Source organism: Nylanderia fulva, unplaced genomic scaffold (assembly GCF_048542155.1).
Source record: "Nylanderia fulva isolate GAGA-0341 unplaced genomic scaffold, ASM4854215v1 Scaffold13, whole genome shotgun sequence".
Lineage (NCBI taxonomy): Eukaryota > Metazoa > Arthropoda > Insecta > Hymenoptera > Formicidae > Nylanderia > Nylanderia fulva.
The window spans coordinates 2,920,107-2,939,288 of NW_028189518.1; the positions used below are offsets into that span (position 1 = coordinate 2,920,107).

Sequence of the window (19,182 nt, forward strand, 5' to 3'; positions counted from 1 at the left end):
CCTGCGGATATATTATTCCTCGGCGAAAATTCTGCGTTGCGAGATAACGAGAGAGGATGCATCGAAACTCGTTTCATGCAAATCCTCGAAAGGAATCTCGCTATAAAAAGAGAAACTGAATCTTCGGATAAGAATGATAAATGACAAGGGCCGTGTCGGGAGTCGTTTTCCTTCGTCGCGTGTGTCGTTGTGCGGGTATATCTTCCGGGGAAGACGACACCTTAAAGCAGACGCGCGAGTATGAAAATCGTAAAGACGCTCGGGACTTTCGTCGCGATGTAGAAAAAAAGAAAAACACGGCAAAAGCAAAACTATGTAGAGAGAGAGAGAGAGAAAGATTGGAATTTAAAATACGTACGCGAGATATTCATTGCAATATATCAGTGCTTATGACGTAAAAACTGGGCGTGGCTGTGTAAAGAAGAATCGAAGGTAAAATATTTTTTTCTTCCGAAGATAAACGTTTCTTTTTCTTATTTTTTTCAACTTCGGACCAAGTTCTCTCACGCAACTTCTTTATATAAATCTCTAATCGATAATCTCTGATTCAAGAACTTCGGAATATTTTCTATCTATGAATAAATATGCATATATATAGTATTAAGCGGAACGTAGAATAAATCACATCCCACTCTCAAATACATGTATATAAGCAGCAAAACTGGATTTTACTTCACAGCTTGCTACTCTGTTCTCTCTTACATAACCGCATCCCACCGAAACACAGTTAATCCAACCGTTTCCTTTATGTGTTTGTCGCTTACCGCGTTTTATGATCTCCAAATATTTAGATAAAAAAAAACGTACCGCGCGGTTTTTGTTGCGGCAGATGGTGTCCAAATGACGACGAAGATTTAAGGCGGAAGCTTTAAAGAGACGAAAAACGCGGAGGTTAAAGAGTCCCGACCGAAATTCTGTATCGCCGTTGACATTCGCTCGATTATATTCGCTGAAAGATATTTCGCGAGATCACGAGACGAGAGAGAAACGATAATACTTGGCTGAAAAATAAATTGAATCCGAGTCGCTTCGTGGAACTCGACACCGTGGATTTTTCGAGAAACGATGAATGTGGTGCGCTAACAAGATATCTCGCGAGATTATGAAATACGGCAATGTGCTCTGCTTTTTTTTTTCTCTCTTCGAGGCGAATCCATTCCGATTCGTTGCCCCGTGAAATTCGACACCGACGATTTTTCGAGGAGGCCGCAGAAACGCGACGCCAAACTTTTGCGCAAGTTTCGACAGCGCTCCCGATCGCCTGGTTAATTCGCTCTACTGACTTTTAATATTAATCGTTGCTCGCTGGTTTCGTAAAAAAGGGGCGCAGAACCGGTTTGTGCACTCATCGAAGTTCTGAAATATGCGCCCGAGGATCGTGGCATTTTTCGAGAGCATATACACATCTCGGAGCAAAAAGAATCTTATTGCGGATAGAAAGTTTGCGGGAAGCGGCAGAGTTTATATAAAGAATGCAAATTATTCAAAATTAATCGAAACTTGGTTTCTTCGAAAGAGTTCGTACATATAATAATCTGTATATATCGTATGTAAGTACGAGTAAAAAAATCTATGATCAAAATCTTTTATATTTCTATTTTTTATTTAATTTATATATATACATACGGAGAATTTTCTCTTAGAATTTATGATAATCGTAAATATGAATCTTATAAGAATTTTTCTGATTAATATCGCAATAAAAAGTATTAATATGTGCATAATTCCAATAACATATTTATATCTTAGTGTAGTATGTATATGTTAATATTTTTTATTGTGGTAATATTAATCAGAGAAATTTATAAAATTTTTCCAATACCATATTATCGCACGATTCATAATTTTTAAGGTAAATTTTCAGAGAAAATTATCGATGTGTACATTATTATTTAATTAATTTTGGAGACATACCTATTGAATTATCAAAAAATTTGTCATAGATTTAAGATTTTATTACTAACAATAAAATACACAAGATGTATACGTTATAAGAATTGCATTGATATGCATGCTTTGTACATTGATACTAAAATCTTCAATTTTTTACAAATCAAATTTTATTTTCTAGATAATTTCTTTCTAGCTATTCTGTCAAAATTTGATAATAAAAGAGAAGCGTGCAATAATTCGAAATACCTATCAAATGAATAAAATACACAAAATATATAAATTAAATATAAAATATTTAGATTTTATCAAGCGTAGATTCTTTTTATATAGTATCTCGGCATTGCTTTTGGCGCGCGGCAAATGCTCAAATTAACATTTTTTTCAACGCAATGATTACGTCGTTGACGTGTATGCCATACGAAAGAAATAATGAGGGCGGTATCTCGTCAGAGAAAACGAAGTCGATCGTTCGCGTCCGCCTGTGTGTCGTAAAGCGACTTTAGAGACGGACGTTCAAGAGGACATGAATGAACGCCGGTCCGTTTTCTTCACGGCGGCGCGCTTCGCTGTGAAGTGTATATAGATATACATATATATGTGTATATATATATATGTATGTACGTGTATTGTCGGGTCGTGTATATGCTCTAGACCTCCGGTAGAGAGCGAGAAGACGAAGGGCAACGAGAGAGCACCACGACGATTACGACAGCGCGCTCCACCCATAGTACGCTCGCACTGGCCGTGTGGTGTGTATCCTATATATAGATGGCAGCCTTGGAAACCTGTCCTATTTCTGTTTATGTTCCTCCAGTTCGACGGGTCGGGAACCCTCGTGGACCTTCTTCGTCGTCGAACGCGTTGAATTTTTCCAGACTTCTGACCTCAGCTGTCTGTTTGTTCGATTAAGAGTTCGCTCGCGACGAATGCGAGATATCTTGTTAAGACTGCTTGTACGAGCAAACATGACAAATGCAAAGTAGAGCTTCAAAAGTGTGTTTTTTTTTCTTCCGAAATTCTTCAGAACGTTTTCAGTCTTGATTTTGTTATTTATTCTCATTTGCTTGTTTTTTTTTAAATAATGAACTGTCACACTCTCTCTCTAAGCTTGACAAGAGTATATTAAATTTAGAATTAATTTAAATTCAAAGTATCTCGAATATTTTTACAGTTCGTGAAATTCAATTAACCTTTGTTCTAAATTATTTCTATCTAATACTAATATTATTATGTTAATAGACGGAGAGAATTTTATGAGAGTTTCTCTGATTAATATTTATCACAATAAAAAATAATATGTACATAGTAAAATTAATCGAACATATTTTATATCTTATTGTGGTAGATATTAATATTTTTATTGTGGTAAATATTTAATATATTCAGGGTAAATTCTAAAAGAAAATTTTCTCTATGTATTATTAACATTAAAATATAATTAAATCACTTTTGACAGGAGTCTTGAATACAGAATACAAATAAATAAGTCATTGTGCATACAATCGCTTATGTTTATTGAATCGTACATTTAGGATTGTTCGATCACGACGGTCCAGGATTTTGTGGCTCAGTTTCATTTTCGTTCCGACCGCAACGATAGCTCGGGGCGAGTGCACATGCACCAAGATACGACGAGTTTAGGCTTCTCGCGCGCGAGTAACACGACGGGGATCCGTTCTCAAGTTTTGTTGCGTGTGTATATGTGTGGTACCCGCGTGATTGCTAACATTGGTCTCGACGAGAAGAAGCAGCAGCAGAGATCGAGGGAGAGAGAAGGAACGGGGAGGATGCTTGTAACCTTGACCGTGGCCACCTTCTCAGGGCCACCGAGCGAGGAGGAGCCTGAACGCTCTAGCAGCTTCCAAGGCCAACTGCATGGAATCACGCTACCATGCATTTAAAGAGGCAGAGAAACGTCGAGAGGATGCCACTAAAAACCGGCGCTCGGTTACATTCGTGTTCCCTCAGCGTCATCGAAAAAAATCTCTGTTAGCCCCTGCATTCGGCTATACAAGACGTCTTGTAGATTCCTTCGGATATTTTTCTCGGGGGTCTAGCTTGTATTTTCTTTTCTTTTTATTTTTTATGAACGATTTAAGAGATACCATCTGTCTTTCTTGTATATCTTTCGAGATTGAGTTATTTGGCATACATATAAGATTCTCTAAAAAACAATTTATATTTTACTGAAATTTTTGGATTAACCTTGTGCGTTTTCTGAGGAGAGGATATTTTTTACCGCATTATTAAGTAAACGATATTTGTATATATATATTTTTTTAATGCAAATAAAGCGTTTATTTGCATTTTAAAATTTGTTGGAAGAAAATACGAGACGGTGCACCGATACAATCTCGACACACATTTAACGCTCTTATTAATGTAATTACATCGTTAGCGCGAAGGCGTAAAATTTAGCGAGCGCATACGTTTTCCATGTGCAAATTTTCTTTGTTCCGGAAACCACTGTTTGTCCCTCTGTCCTCCTGACACATTCACCGCGTTTTCATGCTTCTCCAATTAGAAGGAGGAGGTTTACGAACGATGCGTAAAGGTTAATATGCATTTGCGCACGATGCGTAAACACATTTAAAATTTTTATCAAATGCTGCTGCTGCTGCAACGAGTATCATCTTTATTCTAAAAAAAATCTCGCATCCGGTTCTCGCAGTACGGGGGTCTCGTTCGAGATACGATATCGCGACCGCATATACGGACGTTGATTGTGAATTCTGAGGATCGTTATGAGTGTAACGCAACGCAGATGCGAGAGAAGGAACGTGTTTTTCTTCTCCGCCCCTTCCGCTTATTGCGCAATATCAGAACGCTATTCTCGTTCCGCCAATTTATACATATATATATATCTATATATATAGTACGATAACGGTTCCTCTCTCTATTTGCGAACTTGCGTTTCTCTGATCTCCTCGCCTACCTGCTACCATTATGACGGACATCTTTGTGAAAACAGGGTGTCTAGCAGTCAGAATTTTAGAAATCTGCACTGTAAAAAAAATATGTAAAATTACATGAATAATAAATGTAAAATGACATGATAAATAATGAAAAGGTAAAGATTTCTATTATTTATCGTGTAATTTTACACTTATTATTTTATGTAATTTTACATATTTTTGTGTAATATATTACATATTTTCTTACAGTGTGGAATTGTCAGGAAAAAGTCAGGAAATTTTACTATTTATCTGGATTTTTTCACATTATTCTACATTTGTCTCAATAATTTGAAATTTTTTTTATTAAATAAATATAAATTTTTCCCTTGACTTTCATGCTAATTTTCTGTGTTGTTAAAAATCGATTCATCTACAGCGTGTTTGTTAATTTACATTTTCATCGTCATGTTATTTTATTTCAATGTATTTGATATGGACAAAACCAAACAATTTGATATAATATAAATAGTTTATATAGCGACATGTTTGTTTCGTTGATTATCGTACACAATGCAGATTGTATAATTGATTAAAATTTTTGTTTTTTTTTTTTTAATTTCCGAACCTTTTCGTTGTTGACAAAAATATCTCAAGGATTTCATGATTTAACATTTAATTAATTTATTATATAGATATACGCAAATTATATATTTGGAAAAACAAAATACTAAAAAGTCAGGGAAAAAATTAATTTCTGGAAAATCTGAAAAAGTCGGAATTTTTTTAAGTCTGCTGTACACTCTGGAAAAGACTGGCGGGCGATCTTTCTATAAATTCCCGCCGTTGCTGCTGATGTGACTAAAGGACTCGGATTTTAACCGAGAATAAATCGCGAACGAAACGTTTCCACGCGGCCATTCGTAAGACGTTTTACTCTCCCCTCGAAAAGTATCCTGCAAATGCTTCTCTCTTGTGACATCTTTTATGTGTAAATATTTATAGGGGTGGCGTATATCGGGCAGTTTTTGCGGCCTTATTTTCATCTGTATTTTGCTTCTCTTTGTCGCCGCGATCCAATCTAGACGTAACAGAGATACATGAACACTCGTAAACTATTAATAAGGTCGTAAGGGATCTAACATTTCGAGTCTCCCCTCATAATAATCTAATGGCTGCTATGTTTAAAAATATACAAGTATACGAAACTTTATGTATAAATTGCAGAAATAAGAGAGACATTTGTTGCGAGGGAAACATTTCAGAATGTTCGCAGATAAATGAAAAATTTAGATTGACGCTTTTCCAAATTATACTCGAGTTTCCACTCGAACAAAATATAGGAACAATGCAAAAAGAATTAAGATAATTTTTTTTTTTTTTTCAAACACGCACACATTTTCTAAATTGATTTCAATATAATTTGTGGTCAGTCATTTCTCGCGCTCGATTTTAAACATACTGCAAAGTTTCTCCGACAAAGCTCGCATTGAATTGGCGCGACGAGTTATTTATTTATTTATTTATTTATTTGCGCACGAGAAACGCGTTGCGGAAAAAATAACACCGCGAATATTTCTACGCTACATTCATCTCGCGGGCGGATCTCTAGACTTGTATACATATACGCGCTCTTTCTCAAGTACGTTCACGAGTCTAGGTTTACCAGATAACGATAAGGTATCTCTTAAATTGCGTCCGTGGCAGTTAAATCGGGATAGTACGACGGGATTGCACTTCTCGGAAAAGCGTGTAGCCGATAATTTTTCAGATAACTCTTCTTTCGCCACATTGAGTAATGTGGGTTTCGCGATTGCGCCTCTTCGACAAGTTTCACGTAAAGAGAGACCGTATTTTATTCAACGCAGATACATACATATATATATATATATTATATATATATGCGTTAATTGCGAACTATATAGGTTCGCAGAAATTTAGTTAAAATTGAAGTATATATTCGGAACGCGAATTATTATCATCGCGTGTATGTAAAGAAAATTTGCATTCGAAATTGTCGAGCAATTAGTTCCGTTATATTATTTGTATCATTCGAAAGTGAGTGGGAACGGGCGAGAGAAGAGGTAGTCAAATTGCAGAGCTGTTGATCGCACGTACGTGATCGTGATTAATCTATCTATAATTGCAAGCTTGGAGCGGACGCGTATGGATTAACGCTCGCAAACGAATTGCCTGTTCGCGTTGCGCTTATATACATTATATACGAACGCTGATAATCGTTCGTTCGATCACGTCCGTGCAATTTATAGCGATATATCACGCGTGTATCGATATCAATAAGCATCGTTACGTCGACTGCCGTAAAATCAGGGAAAATGTGTATCCGCAGAAAGATTTGACGCATAACATCAGGAATTATTATTCACATTCGGATTCAACTTTGTGTTTAACGATGATATTTCTACCTTTACCGATATAATATCAATGCAGTTCCTTCTCGATCAAATAATCCAATTTTGCACACTGACTAATAGCAAATTCGATTGGATTGCACTAGTGCATATAAAGGTTATATATTTATCACACGCAAGTTCACAATGACACGAGTAATTAAAAAAGGAAAATAATTAATAGTAAGAGCTATTATTATTATTGTTCAATATGGATAATGATAATAGTAACTCTTACTATTAATTATTTTAGTTTTTAATTACTTATGTCATTGTAAAATTGTGTGGCGATAATCTTTATATGCGCACTAGTGCATCCAACTGACTTCGCTGTATAATGAATGTATCTAAAAACGATCGAGCTTAATTGCTCTTAAATACATAATACGCTGTTGATTTATGTCAATTAACGCGGAATGCTTCTATAAGGAAATTGCGCGTCATTCGCGTTCGTAATCGCATCCGCCTGCAACAGGAGACGATATCTCGTGTAAAGAATCGCGAAATAATGGTAGAAGTAAGCCGCCAGGGGAAATCGAGAGGAGAGAGAGAGGAGCAGCAAGTTTGGGGATTGACCCTGAACCTCGACCCTGAGGCCGAGAACGCCCCAAGGATGCCTTAAAGATGACGGGGCGAGATGTTCTTCCCTCTCGCGCGCGCGTTTCTTTTTCAAAAGGTGGAAGTTGCTCTTAATTAAATTCCCTCCGAGGGGATACGCTCTCTCGTTCCCGCCTCGTCGACAAATCCAACAGAATTCTCGCGTTATTATCGCTCGCGCGCTTTTTTTCCTTTTTCCCTCCGAATAAGACATTCCGCGCACACCGACGTGTTCCAATTAAAGAAAAGCAGCGCGACTAACGAGAGGCGCCAAGATAATGCCGATATTCCGGAAATATCGATGTATATAATTGGCTGAAAACATGTCGATTTCTTTAGCAGCGCATCGTTGATTCCATTTCTTCTTATTTTAGGATTTTATTATTATCTTCCTTCTCTTCGCATTTATCTCGAACTTACATACTGTAATTAATATCGAATAAAAGTCGGAAAACAAAATGTTTTTTTCAGAGATGTTTATTTTTTAATCATTTCTCGACGATAGAGGAAAATCGTGGAAGAATTCTCGAATATTACTCGATACTTTAAAGTTTTATCATTCGTAATTGCAAGCGGCAATTGTACACAAAGCCACGCGAGATGAAGAGGCGCGCCTTCTATTTTAGCTTCTTTTTTTTTTTTTTTTTTGCAGAATACAAGTACCAGTAATTTCCGCGTGTCTCGCGCTGAAATGACTTTTTGTTAAACGAAGCGTTCTTGGTGTTCTTTACCGGTTTGGTGTATATAGGAGAAGGACGCAAGTTTATAAAGGGATTAGACTTCATTACGTTCAATATCCGCGGTGGACCACTGAAGTTGAAACTTTTATCCCTCCCTCGAGCGCGTTAATAATAATACGAAATTATTAAAAGCGCATGTTTAGCTAAACAAGCTTTTCTGGCCTGCGAGCTCAACAAGGCAAAGTTGAGAATATAAAAGAAAAAAAAAACTGAGATAAAATTTGAGGGATGAATTTAATTTTACTCGCCGCGTGCGCGCTTGGTCGTCGACATTGTGTTTTACAATTCGCATATCGATATTTATCGTTACAGGAAGTTCAGCAGAGCGTTCGGGCTCGAATGACGTAACGTTGAATATTTTTTGTCGTTCTTTCCGGCATGCGAGATAATCGATGCGAAGGTCGAGAATGTATAATAATGAATTTAGTCAACGATTTTCGCGCGAGGTTCCGTGACAAGGCGTGGTAATTACGAGTCAAAAATGAATTCCGCTTCGCATTCAACTCTCGGACAAGCGTGAGGCGCCAAACGGCCTTCACACGTTGACCTAAACACACGCGTGTTTTACGCGCGCGCTCACGTTCACACGCACGCGTATACACGCGGCATCCGTCGCATTCGTAACGAGCTGTTTGCCAAATTCATGCAAATATGTGTATGGATTGTATACGACGAGGTATGGTTGGGAGGGAAGAACGCGCCTACTCGTACGTCATTAACATTCATGAACTGCAACCGAGCCATTCTGTGTCCTCCTTCTTCCCTCTGTATCTCTTCCGTTGGTCTCTTTTTCGCGCGGTTTATACTTATACTCCGCGTTTTCGGCGTAGTTTTTCGCGAAGGCGAAATTTTATCGCGTCGACGAGCTCGCTTGCATGTTGAAAGCCCGCAATAAGATCGCCATGAATACAAATTGCGTTAGAAAAATCGAGGTTATATTTTTAGGTGCGATAGATGCAATGCTTTTTTAAGTATTGCGATTCGTCGATCTTTATGCGATAGTACCTGGTTTTTTTCTGTTTTCGATAGTTTCTGTTTATTTATATAATCTGACTCAATCGGTCTTTATTGAAATTAGTCTTCCAAGAATGAAGAAAGAGTTAAATATATAAGAGAAGATAAAAAGCACTTTGCAATGCAGATTTAAAATCGTGTTTATTCGTTTTATAAATAAAATAATCCAATTCATATAATTGCACATATCAATGTGCACATAGAAATATTTCAGAAATTATTATAAATGTTGTGGACAAATAAATCCCCTAGTTTAATTTATTTGAGAAACTACATTTGGACATGCAACGCAATTATTATATTTAAATTTATATAATCTCGCATACTCTTGACAATGTTTTTGGATGTGGAAATTTAACACATTCCACACGAATTCGTTATATTCTGACAAAATTAGCGCTTGGCCGTGAAAACTAGTGTAAAATTTCTACTGGAATTCCAGAAATAATAAGGTGATAAGCTGAATAATTGTGGTTCCTTGGCGACAAAGTTTCACACGCTTGCGACTTTCGGAGAAAGACAGCGATGACTTAAAAATTACATTCCCGCGAGCGAGTTTAATTACGTTAAATTTGCGCGATGTGTGACGGGCGGGTATTACGGCGGTGTCACATTTTCGGTCTGCTCACTAAATTGCAATAATTAAGGGAATTGCATTTCGCTTTTGCGTGAGAGACACGCACTTCTCAAAACTTTTCTTCCCCGCCTTTACCATAATAATAATTAGCGCACGAAGAGCATCAGTCGGGCTCGCGATCGCATCTTCGATCGCATGTTGCAACGTTAATGAAAACGCGAATTCCAATGACAATTACATACATTTTTATATAATTTCGACTTTTCCAATTTTTCAATTATTGCATTCAATTATCAATTATTGTCTTAATATTTTAATTTTCAGTGTTAATTTTAATGTTATACATATCTAATGCTTTATATTTTATATTTAACGTTAGATATTTGTCATTAAAAATTTTTTTTATTATAATACTCGATTTAAAAACGCTTTTAATGTCAAAATGTAAACAATCGATATTAAAATCATGCAACTATAAATAATTGAAATATAATTTTAGATAATTAAAAATGTTCGATATATGAACGCGTGATAGGAGAATAAAACAGTTGTTTTTCGTACTAAATATATCAGAATATATTATCATAAAATATTGAATATGATAAGGAGAAAACATGAATATATATATGAATTAAAAATATAGTATATGAATTAAAAGCGAATGCATATTTTATCCATTATATGACCGATAGAAATCGTTTTCGCATCGGCAGAACTTTCCAACGGTTGTTTTTTCGACGATAATAATTCGTGCCGATCGTCGAGACTCGATCCGGGCTCGAATTTCTCATGGAAGATTGCTCCAGACCCTCTCATTGTCTCGACAGGAGAACAGAGGGGAGACTTTGCGATATTATAACGTTACATGAGCGCGTTACGGAATACGTAATTCGATATCGGAATATACTGGTTTTTTCTAACTCTGTAAGGAATATGTGTCAAGTGTCAAAAGGTAGCCACCTCGCGCGATATAATTATCTTAACTTTCGTACATTGATTGCGTTAAGAATGTGTTACACTAACTTCTCGTCTAACTGTCAGGAGCAATATCGTAATCTTTCTCTCACACGTGGATACACAGTATATGTTGAGTTGCATATTTTTATGAAATTTAAGAAAAGAATAACTATTTTTTTTGTCTATTTAGAATTCAATATGTTCACTTTTGATTTCACATAACAATGCAACCTGTATTATATATTATCATCTTATCAAATATAATTTGGGTAAAAATCGAGAAAAATGGGAGGAGTATCATTATAGACATATTTATTAAAGCTCTCTGATAAGATTTTAATTGCTGAAGTGTCGACTGTTAAAATATGAGTCGTAAAATATTACAATTGCGCGTATATCTCGAACGTGTTCCATAATGAATATAGAAATGCCACGTCATCGAAATTAACAATCACCGCGAAACGTATTGCATTGCATCCGTTTCCCGAAGAGAAAAAAGCAATCTTGTATTTTCTAAAGCTTCCTCGGATGGCGCGAAGAAGAAGCTCCTTTCGCTATTTCCGACTTCGGTTAAATCTCAATGTTGCGCTTCTCTCTTTCCTCCCTCACTTGTGTTTTTTTTTTTTTTTCGCGGCTTCTTTATACCTCCCTTTTTCACGAGACGTCCGCCTTAACCAGGGAGGGAATGTTGTCGCAAACACGCTCGCTAGACATTGTATTGCGTCCGTGCAACGATTCGCCGGCTAAATCGCCGGCCTAAAAAGCGCCAGAACCTCGTCGGACTCTTCCAGGGTCGGCGGGATCCTTATTTACGCGATCCCGTTATCCACGGTCGCCCTCTTCCGCTTATCTCGCCGCGTCTTTGTCGGAGGCTGGAGAGAAAGAGAGAGAGAGAGAGAGTTAAGGAGGAGGAACGAGCAAAGAAGAGGAGAGAAACGAGACGAGAAAGATTCGCCGCCGCGTATCCGCTTGCATATACGTATGTATTAACTCTGCGCATGAGTGTGTGAATTATTGCGGGCCTGGGGGTGGTTTACTGCTAATTGGTTTGTTAACGTCGTGTTCGTCTCGTTCAAGAATGAAAGAGAGACACGCATCTCGGTTTTCCTCGCGTGCATGGTAACACTATATTATTCGTACCTACGGCGTTCGCGTATGCAGTTTGTGAGTACGCGCGTAGGAAAATAGGGGAAACTTTTACCAGCCACATTTAATTATAGCGGCGGAAACGTTTTCCTTTTCTGTATGCATAATGTATGTTGTGTATATATATATATCTCATTCTCTTCCTGTCTGTCATGGTGTGTATACAAATAATACGCGATAAAAAAAGCGACTCGTGTGTGAACCACGCGGTGTTTATATTTGGAGATGCTTGATAATACATAGCACGTTATAATTCGTTGAACAATGATCAACAACCGCGCTCGTATATGTATTTTTGCGAGTACGCGCGCCGGGAAAGTTTGCTAGAAAAATTTGCAAGTCGCTATTAATTATGGTAACGGGGATCTCTCTTGTGTCTTCTCTTCTGTTCTTCTATTACTCTTCTATTATTGGAACTTATACTTTTGTTACGTATACAATAAATTAGTTATACCATATTTTTATCATGTGTGTGTGTAATAAATTGAGTGCAATGTATTTGATATGTTTTTCGATAAGATATATCTCGGAATAATTTTTTTCATTGCACAATATTATAATTAATTTGAAAACAACTGCGCCAGACATAAAATTGGAAAATTTTTTGGCGTTAAATAATCGAAGTATTTTTTGTTTAAACGTACTACTATAAAATTTTGCGACGATCTCTACATTATTTTCGCAGCGACGTATAATATACGCGTCCGTTAAGTCCGACAAGGGGTGGTACAAACTAATGAGAATTTCAAATATTCGAGATGAAATGTGACTACGAGGGAAGCTTGGGGAAGTACTTGTGTTTCTGTCTCTTGAAAATCTGGCAGGAATTTGTGCTTTCTGGAGCACGTGAGCATATAATCCTGGGGATGGTAGTTTCCCGCGTTATATAACTACGTACAAGGAGAGAAAGGGATCGAAGGAGGGAAGGGGATTAACCTTTAGACGAGTTCTCAGGTAATCCTCTCTCTTTGGCGAGATTCATTCGAGGTCCGTTATCGCGTCGGGGATAAGTCCGCTTACAAGAACCTCCTTACACGATCGTTCGACTTCCTTTTTCTCACGCGTGTACGTGCTCCGGCGAGAAAAAAAGCTCCTTATCCGTCGACTCTATTTCGGTTTATTGGATGGCTCTCGTCCTCGACATTTTTTTGCCTCGTTTCTCTCGGTGCAGCTTCCGTCGATACTCGCCACGGGTAATACGATTTTCTCAGTCTGGTTAAATCCAAGTGTAGTTTGAGGAACCGATATATATATATATATATTTGCGATTATACACGTGCCATAAAATCAAATCCGTATCGAAATTTTTAGCCGTCGATTTTATGATATAAAATGCTGAAAATACACCCTTTTCGTCAATTTTGATATGAAAAAAATTTATCATACACAAAATAATTTATTTTGTAAAATTTCAGTTTTATTAACTGATACAACTTTGTATGCATGATTTTCTCAGTCGGTTAAACCCAAGTGTAGTTTGAGGAACCGATATATATATATATTTGCGATTATACACGTGCCATAAAATCAAATCCGTATCGAAATTTTTAGCCGTCGATTTTATGATATAAAATGCTGAAAATGCACCCTTTTCGTCAATTTTGATATGAAAAAAATTTATTATACACAAAATAATTTATTTTGTAAAATTTCAGTTTTATTAACTGATACAACTTTGCATAATTTTCTCCATTTGGTCCAAGTGTAGTTTGAGGAACCGATATATATTTGCGATTACATGCATGCCATCAAATCAAATCCGTATCGAAATTTTTAGCCGTCAATTTTATGTATATAAGATACTGAAAAAGCACACTTCGTCAATTTTGATATGAAAAAAATCTATCGTACATAAAATAATTTATTTCGTAAAATATCAATTGTATCAACTGATATAGCTTTGTATGCGAATGACGGCAATTTGCCGCATAACTAGTTATATTTTCCATAGACGCAGTCTCCCACGATTGTCGCGTTCGCTTTTCTCCCCCTGATTCGCCGGTGACGGCTTTGGTGACGAGTCAGTCGAGTGCATGTCGCACAAAGCATGGTAACAATTCAGCGATATCCTCTCTCTCTCTCTCTCTCTCTCAGTATGATTGAGAGAGAGGGGAGGACGCGTTCCTGAACATGACACCCGAAATCGTACCCTTCCAAGCATCGTCCACTAGGCTCTTGCCATCGACAGTGTGTCGCTGACATTGACCCTCAAAGACGGCTCGTGTCGGCAACAAAAGCTTCGTTTCGGTCCCGGACAGGATTTAACGAAACAGAGAGAGAGAAAAAGAATAGTCTGTTCTCTTGCTGTGTTTGCGGATGGGCGTGTTTGACGGATTCCTCCCTCGTTATATAAACAGTCCGGGACTTTGCGCGACATTTTCTTGTCCCGGTACCACTCGAGAACCTGTGAGATATTCTCGTTTTGATAATTTGATAGCTGCGAAGGATGAGAGGCTTTGTGCATACACGGAGTCACGTAACGATACATCGATATCGTACGGGGTGAAGAACGTGAGTAATTCTCGACTAGAGAGAAAGAAAATAATATATTACGACCGATATATATATCGCAAACTTGTTTGCAACTTGTTGTTGGCACTCCTCTGTGACATAGATTGATAACGGCGAAAGTAACATCTCGCACGACGATAGTGAAAGTTTCAATATCTCACAGCTGTTCGCTAGAAAGAAGAAAAATCCACACGTCAAAAAAAAAAAAAAAAAAATTATACGAGCTAATGTCGTCTGTCGCTTTCGAGAGCCAACAGAGTGATTTATACTCATATTTTTTTGCCGAATAACTCGTAATATGGATTAATGAATATTTGGTGAGATTAGATCTCTCCGCGATGACGAATCGCAGATTGAGTCTCCACCTCTCTCGATCATCCTCGTTTAATTAACAAACGAAGGGAGGAGAGGCTCCGCACGGCAAAGCAGAGTCACGGCTTTCACGCTTGGATCGAGCTCGCGGCATTAGCATACAATTAAATCGAGAACATGCAGGCGCTCTCGCGAACGAATGCACCGGGGGGGATTCTGCATCGTGATTCGACGCACGTAACCGACAACCGGCGGCCATCAATGTCTCCCCGTGGCTGTCATCCGTGAAGCTTGTTTTTCTTCGTCGCGCAAGCCTCCGCGTATCGCCATTCTGTCGTGTTTATGCCGTCTATTAATAGATAGAAATCGCGGCGCGAAACCGGTCCTCGATTTTTTTTTTTTTTTTTCGTTGCTTCTGGCTTTATGTTCCAGTGTCACTTTTGGCAGGGAAATGACGTTTGTCATCAAGAATTTATCCTTAATGAAGGAAAGATATGGTTTAGAATGCTATAGGAATAATAATATATCTACTAATTTGTGATATGCAAAAATCGAAATTAGTATTTTGAAATTAATTTTGACTACACAATTTAAATAAAAAAAAAAAAAAAAAAAACACGAATATATAAAATTCGGGAATACAGTGCGATATTTCTTTCACCATGATTTTTTTCGGAGGGATTATTGCGGCAGCATTCGAGAATGTGGGAAAGGAACGCACGTGATTCAAATATGCGTTTACTTTTGTCCGCGCGAAGCAAGTTTCCCAGGATGGGTTAAGAGTGTTAAAGAAGAGAGGCAGCTTGTACAAATTTTCACGCGACATCGACTGGCTAGAAACTGGCCGGCTCGGTCGATCCATTGTGTCTAACGCTTAGTTAGCCGGTGCCGTTCGTTTCCATTATCGTTTCTCAACTCGTTAACGCACACCTGCGACCCGCTTTAGGGGGATTTGAAGTTCCCGAGTCGCAGAAGATTCCTTTTCGTCGTATACCACTAGGTAGCATAGGCTCTCACGTATGTACATATAAGAGACGTGTCATCGTCGTCGTTGCCGTCCGTGGAAATTGCACGTGGCAGCTGGCTGGCTCCGACTTAGTAAGATCCTCACGTGCTTCGTAAGTAATTCGTGAAGCGAATTCGAGTTTCTCATCCGCCACGCTCAAGGACATCGCAGGGATGCAAGACACCGAACCTATTTATTCATACATCGATTCTCTCCCTCTGTCTCTCTTTCTCTGCTGACGCTATCTCGTTATCCGGCAATCCCTTATGAACGCTTTCGGCTTACCGATAACCATCCGCGTGGCCCGTTCTATCCTCTCTCGCATGTTAACAATGAACTTCGTGCGTGCTTTGATCTCTCTGTAATTCAAACACCTCGTCAATCCACGTGTTTGGGATTCGACAGACACAAACGTGAAAGTGGTATATTTCGTCAACGCGCGACAAATAACTCGTATTAACTGCGCGTAAGTCAATTTCACATTACAAACAGCAAGATTATATACTTTAGAAGATGATTAAACAATTTTAATTATGTCGAAACATTTTATATTGGAATGAGTAGAAGGAATGCATATAATATGTTATTATTTGAGTAAGAATAATTCAAACACCTCGTCAATCCGCGTGTTCGGGATTCGACAGACACAAACGTGAAAGTGGGTATATTTCGTCAACGCGCGACAAATAACTCGTATTAACTGCGTAAGTCAATTTCACATTACAAAGCAAGATTATACACTTTAATGATGATTAAACAATTTTAATTATGTCGAAACATTTTATATTGGAATGAGTAAAAGGAATGCATATAATATGTTATTGTTTGAGTAAGAATAAACTCATCAATATTAATTTTAGAATAATGTGCAACATTAATAATGTTGCACACGCGAGTTTTTTTATCTCGTGATGCTTAATTCCTAGAATTATACTACTGACCTTACTTATCTTGTTACTCATCGAAAACATTTTTAATTTATGCTTCGACAGCTTACTAGACAAGTTTTATAAGCAGAGAAAATTAATGATGCTGCTACTTTGATGGAGTGGATAAAGGCTATTTTATATTGTAGTATTTATCTTTAATATTTTTACACTCTGACTTGCAAGCCACTTGTCAATTAAGTGGCTTGTTTTTAATAATTTGTCTTTATTACTTTGTTACAATCGAGTTTCATTGATCAAACAATCATCGAACGATGCATTAACCTTATTTGCCTTAATGCATCGTGGATCAATAATACGCCCGACTTATACTTGCTAGAAAAATATATACATAATTTTATCCCTCTCGGCTCTTGAATATTAACGAATTCGCGGAATTTATCTGCATCCTTGGAGATCTTCGGCGAAGTCTTATCGGATCGGCTTCTTCGCGGTCGTACGAGATCTTTATTTTACCGTGGCTCTGCATTCCGGCACGAGTAACATGGCCCGATTCATAAAAGGACACGCACACACACACGTATAAAAGAGATACGCATACAGACATAAGATACGCGTGTGTGTCATTCGCGATCACCCAGTGGCGCTTAGTTTCGTTCGCGTAATTCATTTACTGCTGTATTATGTAGGTGTGTGTGTGTGTGTATGTGCACCGGATGTCATAGTTGTGTGCGAAGCCGGTGACGGAAGAGGACATCTCACGAGCGTGTTATCGCTTAACTGCGCAAAAATGCGCTGAATCTCTAGCGAAAAAAATATCGTCGAAAACTAACGCGCCAAGGTTTCACTTTTAGTTTTTGGCTTTTTTTTAGACCTCTATACTCGTAAATTACAAACCGGTAAGCGTAAACAAGACGTCTCCCACTTGGAGAAATGCCTACACAAAAGCTGTCCCAAAGTGTTTGTCGCTTCTTTGTTAAATTAGAATTGTTAGATAAGAGACTAAAAATAATTAAGTACGGACAATAAAAAATAAATATATAGTCACATCTTTTTATAATATATAAAATATATATTGATACATTTGCATACATAAATAACAAGATTAACAAGAAAATATTTCGTGTTTATATTTTGTATGTATTTCACTGTCTTGTTGCCAAATCGACTAATTAACGCAAACTCAACCGAGTCGATCTATCAATAGACACTTGGAATGATAGCATTTCAATCTCTTACTTGTTTATAGACAAAGTCACGTACTCATACTTCACACTTATCCTTGAATGTGACACTCGGTTCACGATAACATCGCGAGAGACTTTTATATTTTTACTAGATAAATAAAACGTAATATCAAGCAGTCATATAGTAGCTAATAAATTATGAATGCAGAAACATTAGAGAATATTTTAAATTGCGATAAAAGTACAATGTGCGAACCAATGAATCATTAAACGTTTCATTTAACATAATATACGGATAAATATACAGATTGATGTTGAATATATAAATAAGAAATTGCACCGGTAAAGTTAACTAATGAAAACTTAGCCTTTTTCTAACGTTACTTTTCGATGTCATTTTACAAAAGTTTGCAGAAAATTCGATTTTTTTGTAATTACTCACGCCATAGAAACAGATTTGTCAGCGTCGCGACAGAATATGATGAAGGCGTAAATAATATGTTCGTGTCTAGGTGATGATTTAATAAAAGTTTCCTGTTTCTATAAAAATCTGCTATCGGATTTCTCAATGTATGTTGCTAAATTTTGACTTGAACAACGTTTACATGACGTTTCGTGAAAGAGATTTTACATGTTCTTGAACTTGCCACATATGTTAGTAAGATGGAAAAGTAATATTTGAATTTATATTTTTCCTATATATATATATAGAAAATAATATTTAACAAAATATAAGCTTTACAATTTTACATAAATTAATAACAACAAAATTTTTTATATACAACTTATCATTAATATTACACAAATGATTTTTTATTATATTATATATCTATGTGTATAAACATATATTTAAAATATAAATAAAATAATTACAGCTTCAGAAAACATTTTAACGACGGCTCTTTAGATGTTATATTTGGATTCTCCGTAAAAGGGATTCGTCTTGCCATGCGGCTCCCCTAAGTTAACTTTTCCTCTTCGTAGAATAGGTATCACGACCTAGGTCAGGCATTCGATAAAGAGCGCTGACGTAAGTCGCTTGAAATAATC

General features: G+C 37.1%; 1 protein-coding gene across 1 annotated transcript in view; it reads left to right on the forward strand.

Moving 5' to 3' along the window:
- Positions 1 to 19,182, forward strand: part of LOC114932401 (headcase) — a 132,373-nt gene that overhangs the window by 2,161 nt on the left and 111,030 nt on the right. The window lies entirely within an intron of this gene.